The sequence below is a fragment of the Ranitomeya variabilis genome, chromosome 5 (assembly GCF_051348905.1).
Source record: "Ranitomeya variabilis isolate aRanVar5 chromosome 5, aRanVar5.hap1, whole genome shotgun sequence".
Classification (NCBI taxonomy): domain Eukaryota; kingdom Metazoa; phylum Chordata; class Amphibia; order Anura; family Dendrobatidae; genus Ranitomeya; species Ranitomeya variabilis.
Genome location: NC_135236.1, coordinates 639,266,554 through 639,280,623, shown reverse-complemented (window position 1 = coordinate 639,280,623; position 14,070 = coordinate 639,266,554). Strand labels below are relative to the sequence as shown.

General features: G+C 40.3%; 1 protein-coding gene across 9 annotated transcripts in view; it reads right to left on the bottom strand.

The window, feature by feature from the left end:
• The window catches only part of PCDH1 (protocadherin 1), a 214,173-nt gene that overhangs the window by 64,741 nt on the left and 135,362 nt on the right, over positions 1–14,070 (bottom strand). The window lies entirely within an intron of this gene.

The window sequence follows — 14,070 nt, the reverse complement described above, 5'->3', positions numbered from 1 at the left end:
TCAGCAAATCACTAGTTCATAATATTTTGCTGGCACAATATATCTTTGCAAAACAACTTTCAAAAATATTTCCCTTTTGATTAAAAGAATGTCTAAAATGCTGCATCTTTTCCCACAGCAAGATTTATTTGTAGCTATTTTTCAAGTAGCACATTTGGATTAATAAAAAAAATAAAGGTAAGCCAGCAAAGAGGTGAATCCACAAGTAAATTAACTCTGTTCATTGAGGTGGAACATCGAAGGAATGTTTTCTACACCTTCTGTAAGCTCCTCTCTACGAGATGCGTCGGTGGAATACAAAACTATAATAGCTATATTAAATTTGTTTCTTTCTAACAGTTTGCGCGTTTCTCTTTGATGGCTTATATTTACTAATCAGTTTACTTCTACCACATTGGACAAAAATTAGATTACAGAAGTTGACATTCCATCACAGCTTTGTCGATTGATGAGTTAAGTCAGGTGCATTCATCATCACATGTGAAAAAAGTTATTAAAAGAAAAGAGATAAAAAAGGAAAACTTAATTTCCACCAATAGCACCTAAAAGGCAATATTACAAAATGCAAAGACCTGCATCCTTCCATGGTAGGCCATCGGAAGGGTCGTAAACTGATGAACTAGGTCTAGGAAAAGTAGGCTACAAAGTTGCACATTAGTCAGATTATGTTAAACACACAGTATTGGTATTGAGGGATGGGAATTACTTTCTTCAGGTCAGTGATCCTGAGTAACGGGTCACTCGCTCGCTAAACATTGGCCATTTTGGCTTTGTCGTTTATTAACAAAAGAGCACAAGTTCTCACACATTCCAAGTAATTGTACGTTTTGACTCAAGTTTTTATAGAAATCCCCGGAATCTAAAAATAATAGAGTAATATTAACTTTGGTCAGCCTTTGTGAAAGGTTTGACTCTGGAACAAATTTATGTACGACTTGTAAAATATTAGGCAACACGAATGTGAAAGAAGTCTTGAGCCATAAAGAAAAACAGCCAACGGTAGATAAATCCCAAACAGGGGAGTCAATCTAGATCAAGCTTTAATGGCTCAAGATTAACATCTTAAAGTTGTGACTTTCAAAAAGAGAACAAAGAGGATCGTAGACTGAAAAGGAGCATGTTTCATTGACTGTTTTTTTTAAGTTCTAACTCCTCCATACTTTTTTTTTTTATTAACTTGGAATATTGGTAGGGTTTCCACCATGCTGGTAAATCAGTAGCCCAAAAACAGGCAGCCGGCCACCAATTTTTATTGGCATCGACAAATGCCAGTAAATTCACACACTAAGGTAGTGGATTGGAAATGCCTCATAGGTCAGGTCTCCTCAGACCTAGGAACATGGAGTGTGACAATGGCAGGAAGAAGTCGTAGCGGACGATGCATGAAAGCTGGTCACATTTGGCAGCTGGACACCTACAGATGGCTTGCTTAGGCCTGAAAGTGAAGCGGTAGTAGGAGACACATCCAAAACAACATTCTTGTTAAGGTCAATTCACACATGCCAGTTTTGTTATGATACTCAAAACCTTGTTGACATTTTTTTGGATGGAAAACATCTCTCCACTGTTTGTACAACCTGTATGTATTAGATTATATGTTACCCAATGCGGGAGGTGCTGTAGAAAAGATATAACAATAAGTCAAGATGATCAAAACTTTTACCCCGAAGTATGTTCATTCCATTACAAGTAATTGTTCCTTGATATATGCACACAATAAAGGGCTCAGTAAGACGCTACTTTTTCTCATTTTACCTGGATAGAAAACGTGTTTATTCTACGGGTTGCATTGGAATGAGTCATCCGCACAAGATCAAGGAGACATGTCGAAATTTGAGTAAAAATTGGGATCAAACTCACCAATGCAAGTATATGGGACATAAAAAAAAAAAAAAAAATACATACGAACAGGAAAGCACTCAGATGTCATCCATGTGTGCTTTCAGTTTTTCAGTTTCCCACTGACTGATAGAACGCCGAGAAACCGCCAACTTTAATCATCCTTTGAGAATATGGGCTCATTTCCACTGGCGAGGAAAACGGACGAGTGCAATCCGATAAAAAATTGGATTGCACTCGGACCAATGTTATTCAATAGGTGTCTTTTCATTTGCGATTTTTTTCTCAGCCGAAATCGGACTGAGAAAAAAATCACAGCATGCTGCGATTTGCTGCGAGTCTCGGACGAGACTTGCCAATGCAAGTCTATGGGTGCGAGAAAAAAAACGGACGGAATACGGACCATCCGTAATCCGTCCGTTTTTTACGGATACATCACCATTCTGTGGCCTAGAACACTGTCCATGGTCCTGTAAATGACTGTAGAAAAATAGTTGCAGAGAAATAAAACGGATTGCATACGGATGTAAAACGGATGGTGCGATTAAAAATCGCATTGCACTCGCATTACACTCGCATGACAATCGCATACGCTACATCCCTTTTTTCGGTCCAGATTACGGACCGATTTGTCTCTCGCCAGTGGAAATGAGCCCTAAAAGTTACTGACATATGAATGAGCCCTAACCTGATACATACCGGTAATTCATTCTTGCCAATCCACGGCCATGAACTGGATCAGAAAAATAAAAAAATCACCCATTTATCAACTACACTCAATTTAAAGTTTATGCTAGTTCCTAAACTCTTTTGTAGACAACGTGCAACCAAACCTTAGAGAAAAGTGAGAGGGCCTTGACTATAGATATATATGGATATATACAGACAAAGTATGGGTAGATCAGGCCAAGACTCACCTTTGGTTAACACGCAAGACTGGCCATACACATTGAGATGTCCAACAGCTCACCGATGCTGCGGTCAAGAGCCATCTCAGACAACTCTCCTATACACAGGAGCGCTTGCTTGGCTCCTGTGCGGTCTATGACAAAACCACCAACTGACGTGTCGGCCAGCGGGATGTCAGGGAGAACAATGACATTGGCAGTCCTAAATCAGATATGCGCAATAGACTTCTCTCCTGACCAGTCGACTGGCTCCACCTTACATATAGACTGCCGTCTGAGCCCATCGATATGGGCGGGTTCAACATTTGTCTAATGTGTATGGTGGCCCTAGGCCGGGGTCACACTTGCGAGTGCAATGCGAGAAACTCGTGTGAGTCTCTCGCATCAATACTCGGCACTGGCGCCGGCACTCAAGACCGGAGCATGCGGGTGCATGTATTTCTATGCAGCTGAATGCTCCGGTTCTGAGTGTGGGTGGCAGTGCCGGGAATTAATGCGAGAGACTCACGCAAGTGTGACCCCGGCCTTAAGAAGAGCCCACTAATCAAGCGAGCGAGCCCACCAATCAAGAGAACCCAGTAAGGGCATTCAGGGGCTTATTCAAAGACTTTGCATGAGAAGTCTGGTGTAAAATGGTATGCATTGCCAAAAAAATTGTGACTTGGTACTTTCACACCAGCTGTGATGTGGGAGTGTTTGAGCAAGATCAAGTTCATCATAATTTATGGTACAAAAATGTGGTAACCACAACGGAAATGCCCACCAGTGTATTCCTCGAGTACATTTCTTACGCTGGTGCGTGGTAAATTAATGTGGCGCATCTTACGCTTCGAGAAGACTGGCGAATAAAACGTTAACGTTAATTCATCTGCCCCTAAGAGAACCCGCAGATGTGTAAAAAATTCTTTAATATCAGACTCGATGTGGTTATCTATAAAATATTGTGCTTATCTGTCTCTACGTGGATTGGAGAAAAGCTGGAGTTCACTAAAGACCAAAACGAAAAGGAGTAACAGGTAGATTTACACGGCGTCTATCAGATTTCCCTGCAGGAGGAGAGATATGAATTTTCATTTGTCAATGTCATTATCAGTATCAGTCATAAAAGGGTAGTGTGAAAACAGAAGAACCCGCTATGTTTTCTTCATTACACGCCGCTTTGTTAATCATCTGCAAAGTTGTAGTGATCAGGGTTGAGATATTATGTCGTTGCTAGAAAATTCACTCATAAGTGACTGTATGTGCATCAATTTTTATTTGAGGGCTCCTGGGGGCTTTGATGATGAAGTATGTGATCAGGATGAAAATGGCAAAGTCAGGGCAATTTGTTCAAAGAGATTTATTGGACCAAGTATGTGAAACCACACTTTAAACCATTCCCTGCCACAGGGGCCTGAAACGCGCCGGCACATTGAACAGTACGGAGGGAAGAGAAGGGACTTATCTGCGGTGCGTAACCATTTCTTTGCCTGAAAAACACCACTGCAATTACAAATTAGAGATTACAAAAATCAGAATTCTGGACTGCGCTCTGTTCAGAAGACTGTTCGGAAAAGAACTTCATTTCCATGCCATTTTTAGAATAATAATGGCTCATTAATGTGACTCATGAAAGGAACATAAACAAATGCTTATGTTCATGCAAATTCAGAATGTCCTATATTCAAGAGGCTTCGGATTTAGAATCCAAAAGGTACAATCTGCACTATGCAAATTACTTGTTTTTTTAAGAGCATTTGATATAAAAAATGAACGCATTAATTATAGCGATTATATAGATCCTCAGAATAAAAGCACCCATGCACATTGGCTGACTGCTATCCTCCCTGATTTCCCCATACAGCTCGTTAGAGCGCTCCAATGTCCTTTGGCAGAACTGCCGAAGGACAAAAGGATTGGTTATTGGTAATCCAAGAGGTCAAAGCATCTGTCGGGGGAAGAGTCGAGGATCCCAATACTCAGCAATTCCAATGATATCGGTCGACTGTAGTATCATGTATGGGGGTCTTAAAAGTGACTCACCAATTAACACATGGGCATTTACATTTTGGTGTTCATTACTCGAGTGTCGAATTTCGTAAATGAATCATTTTAGCAGTCTTTCTAATACAGAATTCCGAACCCCATGTGGATCGACACAGCTAAAAGGTAAAATTCTGGTAGCATGCAGCCACCACTAGAGGGAGCCTTCTGCATACAGTTTGATCTGAGTTAAACTATACCAACACCAAAGCTCCCTCTAGTGGTGACAAAGTATTAACATTTTATCATTAAAAGCACCACTCCTAAGTTTTAAAATAAAGGGGAATAAACATACTTAAGACCATCGGGGGGTGATACCCGTTCAACTCACCTTGGTCTTAAGGATTCTTCATTACTGTAGCACAACATGATATAGTGTTTTTCTCCCAATTGGTCATCTCCAAAGTTTTAGGCTTTTATTCATGGTCACTAACCATTCGCTATCAGTAATGTATGTACAGAGCATAGAATAAAATACTTACTCATTGCGGTTTTCTGCCATTTCTATCACCACTCGGGACCTTGATCATATTTTACTATAGCTGTAAGTAGCCGGATCACTCCAGCATCTTCCATGTAACCGAAAGTCACTTTCTCAACAAAATCTATGAGACTCCGAATGAAGGTCTTATAGACAGACATTGAGAGGAAGAGTCTGCAGTGTGAGCCAGCAAGTCAAAGCTGCCGTCACATGATGCAGGACAGGACCGGTGCTGGAAACAGGTGACTAGTGAGTATTTTAATGCATGCAGTGTGCATACACTATTGGTATTAACAGAAAGTGAAATAAAATAAAAGAACACACTGGAATGGGGTTAAAAGGGAGATATATTGTAAAACACACACAAATTTTTACAAGCAGACAGAATGTGACTAATGTACCATAGCGCACTGTTGAACGGTAAATTTGAGTAAAATATCTCACGTGACCGCTATGGGCACTATTTGCCTCCCAATGAACTCACATTGGCTATTTATAAACAGACTAGTAGAACCACCATGACATCTGTGGTGACCCAGCTGGAAAAAAGAAGAGGTAAGTAGTTTTTATTCCACTTTTTGCTTTACACCACTTTTTTTTTTTTTACTTTTTTTTTATTAAGTGAAAAAAAAAGAAAAAAAAGATCGGTCAAAGAAAAAAAAAGAAGCACAAAATTAGGGGTTTATACTTCTAACAGAGGTACATAGAAACTGACATAGCACACATACTGAATAGAAATCGCCAACATGGTAATTAAAGTCATTACAATAAGAAACGAGGAAGCTAGTCCATCAAGTTACGCAAGGTATACAGTAAAGCGTTAATCACATACAGAAGCCAGTGACATCATGGAATCAGAATGGGAACATGCATTCCAATGGATATTTGTTAGACCATAAAATAGAAGAATTTATTTTGCAAGCACAACAGTCCATTAATATCCTTGTTTAATGTGTAATTACAGTCCCAAAATTTTATAGGCATCACAAAAGTTATTTTTTCTGAATTTAGAACAGAAAAAAAAGATAGGCTCTGCATGCCAGACCATGACAATGGCAGATTCCCCATTTATTTCCAACCTTTAGAAAGAGAAGCTGAAATTCCGGCACGCTAACAGACACAGCCACAGCACTGACATGGATTTAATGGAACCTTGTGACCCAGAACGGAATCTCTCTTTCTTATGTAAACAGCTTTACTTTCAGTCCAGGAGCTCAGTCCTTCTAAGAGAGTCCGGAACGGGTAATAAGATGGAAATAATACAGAAAAAGGTTTGCCCAGATGCCCTATATTGTCCTGCGCCATATTTACAATGCCCGTGGAGGTGATGACAATTGTTATACAAGTTACTGACCCATAGAATTTACAGTGTATTCTCTCAATGCAAGTAAATTAAAAAAAAAAAAATAACAAAAATTTACACAATTTGTTAGCGCCTGGAACAATACTTTTCTCCGGTTACACATACAAAACATATATAAAAATTCCACCCATTAATTTGGGAAACTCTTCAATATGCTGTGAAGGAAAAAAACCTGAAATTAATCACTAAATTCTAATAAACAATCTTAAATCAAAGCTTTTTTGATGGACTATTTCGTAAGCCTTAGGTCAGTTTCACATGGCACTTGTACATGGGCTGTGGTCAGATTAGAAGGTTGGGTCTCAAGCGGAGCTAAATGTTTCATATATGCCCATCAATAAGTTTTAAGTTTGGAGTCTCGGAAGTTGGGCGGCGTATTCTGATGCAAGAATGGTCCAGCCTTAGGCTAGCCCTGTATGGCGATTGTTAGGCTTTATGGGAGACTTTGGTGAAGTTGTTGACATACCTGCTGCATGGAACACACCAACCTGCTGATGGCCAAGATGAGAAAAGGAGAGAAGTGTGACCATTCTCCTTCTATTGGATGATTCTATAGACAAAGTCGCTCATGTAGCTTAAGCTACAGGTCCTGATAATATTCAGAAACGGAGCACGTGCCACAGACGACTTCTAGACAATCTCAGATACGTTCTCCTGGAAAACGGAGTTCCAGCATCCACTGATGCTCTCTACCCACCGGTCTGACTTTTATTTTAGTGTCTTACATGAATTTTATCTTATCGGACTTGCCTATTCATAAGAGATTCCTGACCTATCCTTGGGACAAGTTATCAATTTCAGATCGCTGGATGGCTAGCATCCATCCCTCACCGATCACTAGTTTTAATCATTTGCGGTTTCCAGATGTAAATGTATTGAACGCCACTGCAATGTGAAGTTCCATTTGACGGGTAGTGGCCACTGCCACGTGCTACAGAACAACTCCCATTCGAGCTGAAAGTCCAAGAGGCAGCTCGGATGCGGGGCACAGCAGTGAAGACTGTTTGGTCAGACTGTCCAGGAAGTCAGAACTAGATGAACCTATTCACAAAATAAAATTTCAATCTATGGAGTTTCCGGAACCCCGCCAATACCCAGTTCCTTATGTATATGGAACAGTGGTCATACTTTGACAATGCCACCACCATTGCCGGAGATATTTATCCACAGATCTCTGCAGTTTCCTGCAATTGTATGCACTTCACAACTATCGAAACATTGAAATCGCAGCCAATTATCACATTTATGTATCCCACATGTGCTCTAAGCCAAATTAGTTGCGTAGCAAGTATTAAAGAGAATCTGTCAGCAGGTTTTTGCTATGGAATCTGATAGCAGCAATCATGTAGGGTAGATGTAAAAAGTTGTACGGTACATCCTTATTCCTCATCATAAAACCAATACTGAGCTAAAGAATCACTCTCACCCACATCTATAGAGGGTTCCTATGTGCGACGAGCGCTGGTTATAATCTACAGTAGCTGTTAGATTCCCTCCAAGGAGCAGCTGCCTTGGGGAAAGGAAGTGTACATGACATGTGTGAAGATTGTATGACTGCAAGCAAGAATAAATGCTCCTGTTGCTCTATATATAGAGGCACACAGACTATGGGATTGCTGGTGTGTGACCTGTATATCCCAGATAATCATTCCTCTACTAACATCCCCAGGGTGAGTGTCAGCGGTTCACCAAGAGATTTCCTCCTCTCACATTGGAGGTATGAACAGTGTCGTACAGGTCAATTAATTATGAATTTAATTCCTTCAGATCCCGGACGAATAGAAGACCATTCAATAATCTCAAAACGTGTTCAAAATAAAACAATAGCAATTATACAATAGAGGAAAAAAGATGAAAAGATGCTGAGAGGTAAAAAGAAAAATCGACTTGAGAGCCAAAATCGGGACAGACGATACAGCGCATCCCTGATTAGGCTTCATGTTGTAATGAGAGTGGAAATTAGGAATGCTCCAGTTGCTGATGGACTAAATTGACCAAGATAATGAACAGGATGACTGTTGAATGTGTGGTTTCAAGGCAGCCTTGTATATAAACCCAGGTAGGACAAATGGAATATTTCTGCAAGGAAATGTCAGTCCACTATTAGCTGCCCATTAAATCCCAAAAATGCGACAATGGAGAGGATTACAGGGTTGGTCTTTAAAGGGCACCCATCCCATCCTAAATATCGACCATAACTTGATTATAAGAAGATCCTTTATGTGAAATACACTTATTTCTATGCATGGCCTATAAGTCTCCTTACTGTCGCATGTCAAAGAATAACGCTCTCCGCAAGGAGAGATGATACCTCTTAGACACCAGTTAGAAGCCTCTCAAACAGCCAAATCAAATCTCATGCTTTGCACTGAGGAGGGGCAACACCCTGAAACATGTGACTTGGCTTCTATACCAAGTCGTGTGGCAAGGTTCATTAAAGGGTTGATACTGACTTTTAGAATTGCCGCTTCAAATAGTTGGCACTAGAGTTCTAGTCCTCTTCTAATCTGAAGACGCAATTTGCAATGATTGACCACTGCAGCCATACGTTTATCCAGATTGAGCAAGGAAGTTCAGAGTCCAATGAAGGACCCAGGAAGTTTCAGAATGGGAGCAAAGCAGGGTCGGTAACCTGAGTATCAGATTATTTGGGGAACAACATTAAAAAACTTAAGTTCCTCGATCAGCACTAATTAGAAACCATCTACAAGAGCCTTTGCAATCCATCGTTACAGCTGATAGCCATAGGTAATTGTGCAATTTAAAACGTTTCACCAAAAGGACAGTATCTGTATGCCTCATCAGTGCATGTGGCATCATAGAGGGAAGATTCTTCACCCGCAAAGAGCCACTTGAAAAAGAAGGACTAAGCAAGGGCACCATGTAGCACTACATTTTCCCTGCAATCGCTTCTTCCCGTAATGGATGATCACCAGTTTTATTGGGTTGGCAGAAATCTTAAAAAATTGTACATCAAGTATAAGAGAAAAGCAGATAAACTTAAGCAGCAATCTGTATTTAAAGGGAACCTGTCACCATGAAAATGCTGTCCAATCTGCAGCCATCATGTGCTAAAGAAGGGGGAGCAGAATACATTGATATATAGTTTTGGAAGAAAAGATTTAGTATAATCTGTGTCTTCATCATTTCAACCTTGGTTCTTCCTGGGATTTTCCTTCAGGGGGTGGTCCCATCAGTGTTACTTATACAGGTATGCACTCAGGAAAAAAAAAAAAGCCATCAGTCACTGACAGGACCACGCACGAGACTAAAAATCCCAGAGAGGACCGCCCACTAGACCAAAAATCTCAGAGAGGACCACCCACTGGACCAAAAATCCCAGAGAGGCCTGGCCACAGGACCAAAAATCCCAGAGAGGACCGCCCACTGGACCAAAAATCCCAGAGAGGACCACCCACTGGACCAAAAATCCCAGAGAGGCCTGGCCACAGGACCAAAAATCCCAGAAAGAACAGAGGTTTAAATGATTAAAATATGGGTTAGAATGACCCTTTTCTAACACAACTATATATCAATCTAATCTGTTCCCACTGCGCCATAACTTGATACCTTCAGATTGGACTGCATTTTCACTGTAACAGGTTCCCTAAAAAACAAATAGAAAACATAGAAAAGCTTTTTGGTAATCCTTACTTATTTTAAATTCTTTACCATCATATGGAGATCTTCTCCCCTACAACAATTCTTATAGGGGCTTCAAGAAGTGGTATACCCCTCTATTTATTACAATAACTGATCAAACATGGCTTTTTCTCATGAAAATCTCTGTTGGGAATTTGAGGCGTACTGAGATCGTGTAGGGTCTCAGCATGGACGCAGTTTTAGGACTTTAGAACAAGGTTGTAGAGAACAGTAATGGGCTGTAGCCTCATCAGTGATGTGTCGTATTCTATATACTGTAATGACGGGAGAACATCAAATGCAATTCTAATAAGCCATAGCCACAAAGCAAATCGTTATAATGGTCAAACATTTCCAATTAAAGGTCAAGAAGAAGAAGAAAATAATTATTTCAGAAGCAAAGACTGACGATACTGGAAAGCTTTAATGGCACAAGGAAAAATGGAAAATGAAGGGGTTAACTGAAGAGCTGTGCTCCAAATTACTACATCCGGAGAGATCCAAAAGGGAAAAACTAATTACGGCATTCATTTGGAGAGTTATTTCAAAGCTTTGTGCTTTATATTAAGAAATGACATGGAAAATAAACTGCGGTAGAATTACGCCCCCATTTTGATAACGGTAATGTGAAATATAATTGAGAAATGTAATATTATTGTAATATTTTAAGTATTTAATTTTACAGATTTAATAACAGACTAATAATGTTAGAAACCGGATCCTGTAGACAGTGCCTAATGTATCAGAAAGGGATATGCGATATTGAAGTACTGGAAAGTCTTTTCTGTGTTTATCTATACAAAAAAAAAAGAAAAAACAAACATGGCATGTCCTATCACCCTTTTTGCAGGGGAGAAAAAGAGTAAACACCATATGGTGGAGCACTAAGTGCTTAGAACGCTTTAAGAAGGAACTGTAGATATTCGAGACAAGTAAAAGAAAAAAAAATTGCACCCACTTGGTCCAGCATCCACTTGGTCCAGCATCCACTTTAGAACTCTGACAGCCTGACCAGGGAAGGGACAACTTCCTAACCCAGCACTCCCATGACGGCATACTAAGCACCTCTTGGGGTATCAATGTCATAACATCACCCAAGATCTAGTCATTGGCCTCCTACAACATGATTCCAAGCATCCGTGACTTCATGATGTTGCAGGGTTTTGGTAACTAAGAGGCGCCCAAGATGCTGACATTTCGGTCACCGATTGAGGTGGTTTGTTCTTCCCTAGCTAACAGAAGTGGACACCGGATCAGGGTGGTGCACATTTTATTTTACTCATCTCTAGTATCTACAATTAAAAAACTTGTTAAGAACCAAGGAAATTTAGATACCAGTAAAAAGATTCGTACAAACTTGGCCTCGCACCCACTTCAAAACTACCAGCGGAAGCCAGATGAGGGAAGTGCGAATGTTCTGCTGGTGACCCAAAGACCTCATCCAGGCGCCTCTTGTGATTACTAAACCCATGCTACGTTATGAAGTCACAGACACTCGTTATGATGTCATGTGAGCTTTAATGACTAGGTCTCAGGTGACGCTATGACATTTGGGGGGCCTGGTAATTCCAAGAGGCGCCCAAGATACCGGTACTTGAATGCCACCTGAGGAATCTCACAATGACTTAGTCCAGCTGACAAGGACTATAAAAGTGGAAGCCAGACCAGAATAGTGTGAATATTTGTGCTCATGCTTAGTAGACACCCTACATTATGGTATCTAGAATCTGTGAAGCAAAGGATTGGGGAGAGATGTGGAATTAAAGACTCTACAAGAAGATCTGAGAGTCCCGTTTCCTTGTATGACAGCTTTGCCTGTAGGAGCATGAATACATGTAAAGCTGTCAATAACAGTCCTGGTGGCTTAAGAACATGAAAGCGCCACAAGATCTGTTTGAGCATCTTATTTTTACTTAACATATGACTGTGTGAGGCTTTATAGAAGACCCGTCACTTGCCTTAATTTTTTTGTCTAAATGCTGAGGTTCCTTAGGTCCCTGAGGTTTTTTACTCCTGCAACTTTTTTTGGGGGGATATAACTCATTCAATGTACGTCAGTCAATCTATTCTTGTTAGTCAAGGAACAGTAGTCCTCAAGTTAACTCATTGGGAGTCTTCTTGAGGAACCCGCCCCTTTGACGAAGAAGAATTGATTGGCTTTTAAGGATGAGGGATATAAGCTCAGGAATGGGGAGACACAGGAACGAAAAAAAAAAAAAAATATGCCAGATTCAGGAGAACAAAAACACATTTATGGTAGCTGGCAATGACAGGTTTTCTTTAAAGGAAAGCTACTGTACATTAAAAATGACCTATTTAAATAAGGTTATTGAGCTACATGAAGTTTTGAAAAAAACGTTAGTGCTTTATTTTTTCTTTCAGACCATGACCTTTATTAAAAAAAAAAAAAAGGGAAAACTACACAAAAAAAAAAAAAGGGAAAAAAGGCAAGTTTTATTTTAAGACTGCTACCTCCTGCCTTTCCAAACTTTCAGAAAGCTCCTCCATAGGCAGGATTGCAATGGCAGCTAAAACCTGTATAGACGTCTGATAACAGAGGATCCACCAATTACGATATGCAATATCATACCTGATCTTCGTCCCCTCAAGCTCATTAGACAATTTAGTAGAAAAGATAGTCATAGTGGTCAGACCCAGACGCTATGCACATGTGTTGTTTCCTGAAACAGGAAGTTAGAGTCTAAAAAAGCCCCAGTGGCCAGTCTGAAAACTGCTAGAGTTGTAGGGTTGTTTTTTTTTTTGTTTTTTTTTTTAATACAGATTGTGATATGTGAAAAAAAATGTTTAACATACACAAACCCTGATTTGCATAGGTAATTTTCTGATAGCTTGCCTTTAAGATGACAACACTTAGAATAGTGGCTCACACTCTTTCTAACACATGGTACAATGCTGTAAGAACCATACTGGGTCACTGAAGGAGGCACGAGATGACAATATCTACCAACACCATAAAATGTACATTTTTAAGATATTTAGTAGATAACCGCTTTAGACCCCAGATCAAATAACAAAAACATCTGCCATTAATCAGCCTCATATTTTCAGAAGTTAACACTTATCAGAAATCGCCATCGTTGGGACATTAATCTCCAGTTTAGAACATGAAGAGTCAACGAGGCAATGGGGAGCCAACTGCTGGTCTAAACGTTCTCTTCGGAGCTGTGTGGTGTGAACAGCGAGAGAGAAGACAAAGGCGTCACATGTCGCTAACATGTCAGACTTGCCTTAAATCACCATGGCAACAGTGGAGACGGCTGAGGCTTTAGCCTTTTTAATGCCATTAGTTCATTAGAGGCCAGTGGACATGAAATTAATTCCTACCAGATGAATAATGGTTCTAGAATCGAAAAAAAATGTCAGCATTATGGGGCTATGAATAAAAATATATGAATAATCAAGTTATAATGAAGGGAATATTGACTACAGCCTCTCCTGCTTTCATGATTGCCTCATATACATCAGCCAAGGATGAAGTGGGTGAGCACTATATAAAGGTTTAGAGACATCTTAGGAGCCCAGGTATTACACGTATGATCCAATATTCTAACACTATAGTATGTATAGGACAAGTACTTCAAGGAATTGTCCAAGACTGGAGAAACAGATGTGTTCTGGCGGTTCTGGGCCTTCGCACTGCGGATTATTCTGCACATGAATGACATATCGTAACCAATGTAGCCGCGTGTGGTGAGACTCACGCCATTCTCATCCATGTCACTTGTCGTACTGCCATGTGACACTATGGGTCTAGTGAAGAACGGCAGCACCGAAGGCCCTACACTGCAGAGCTG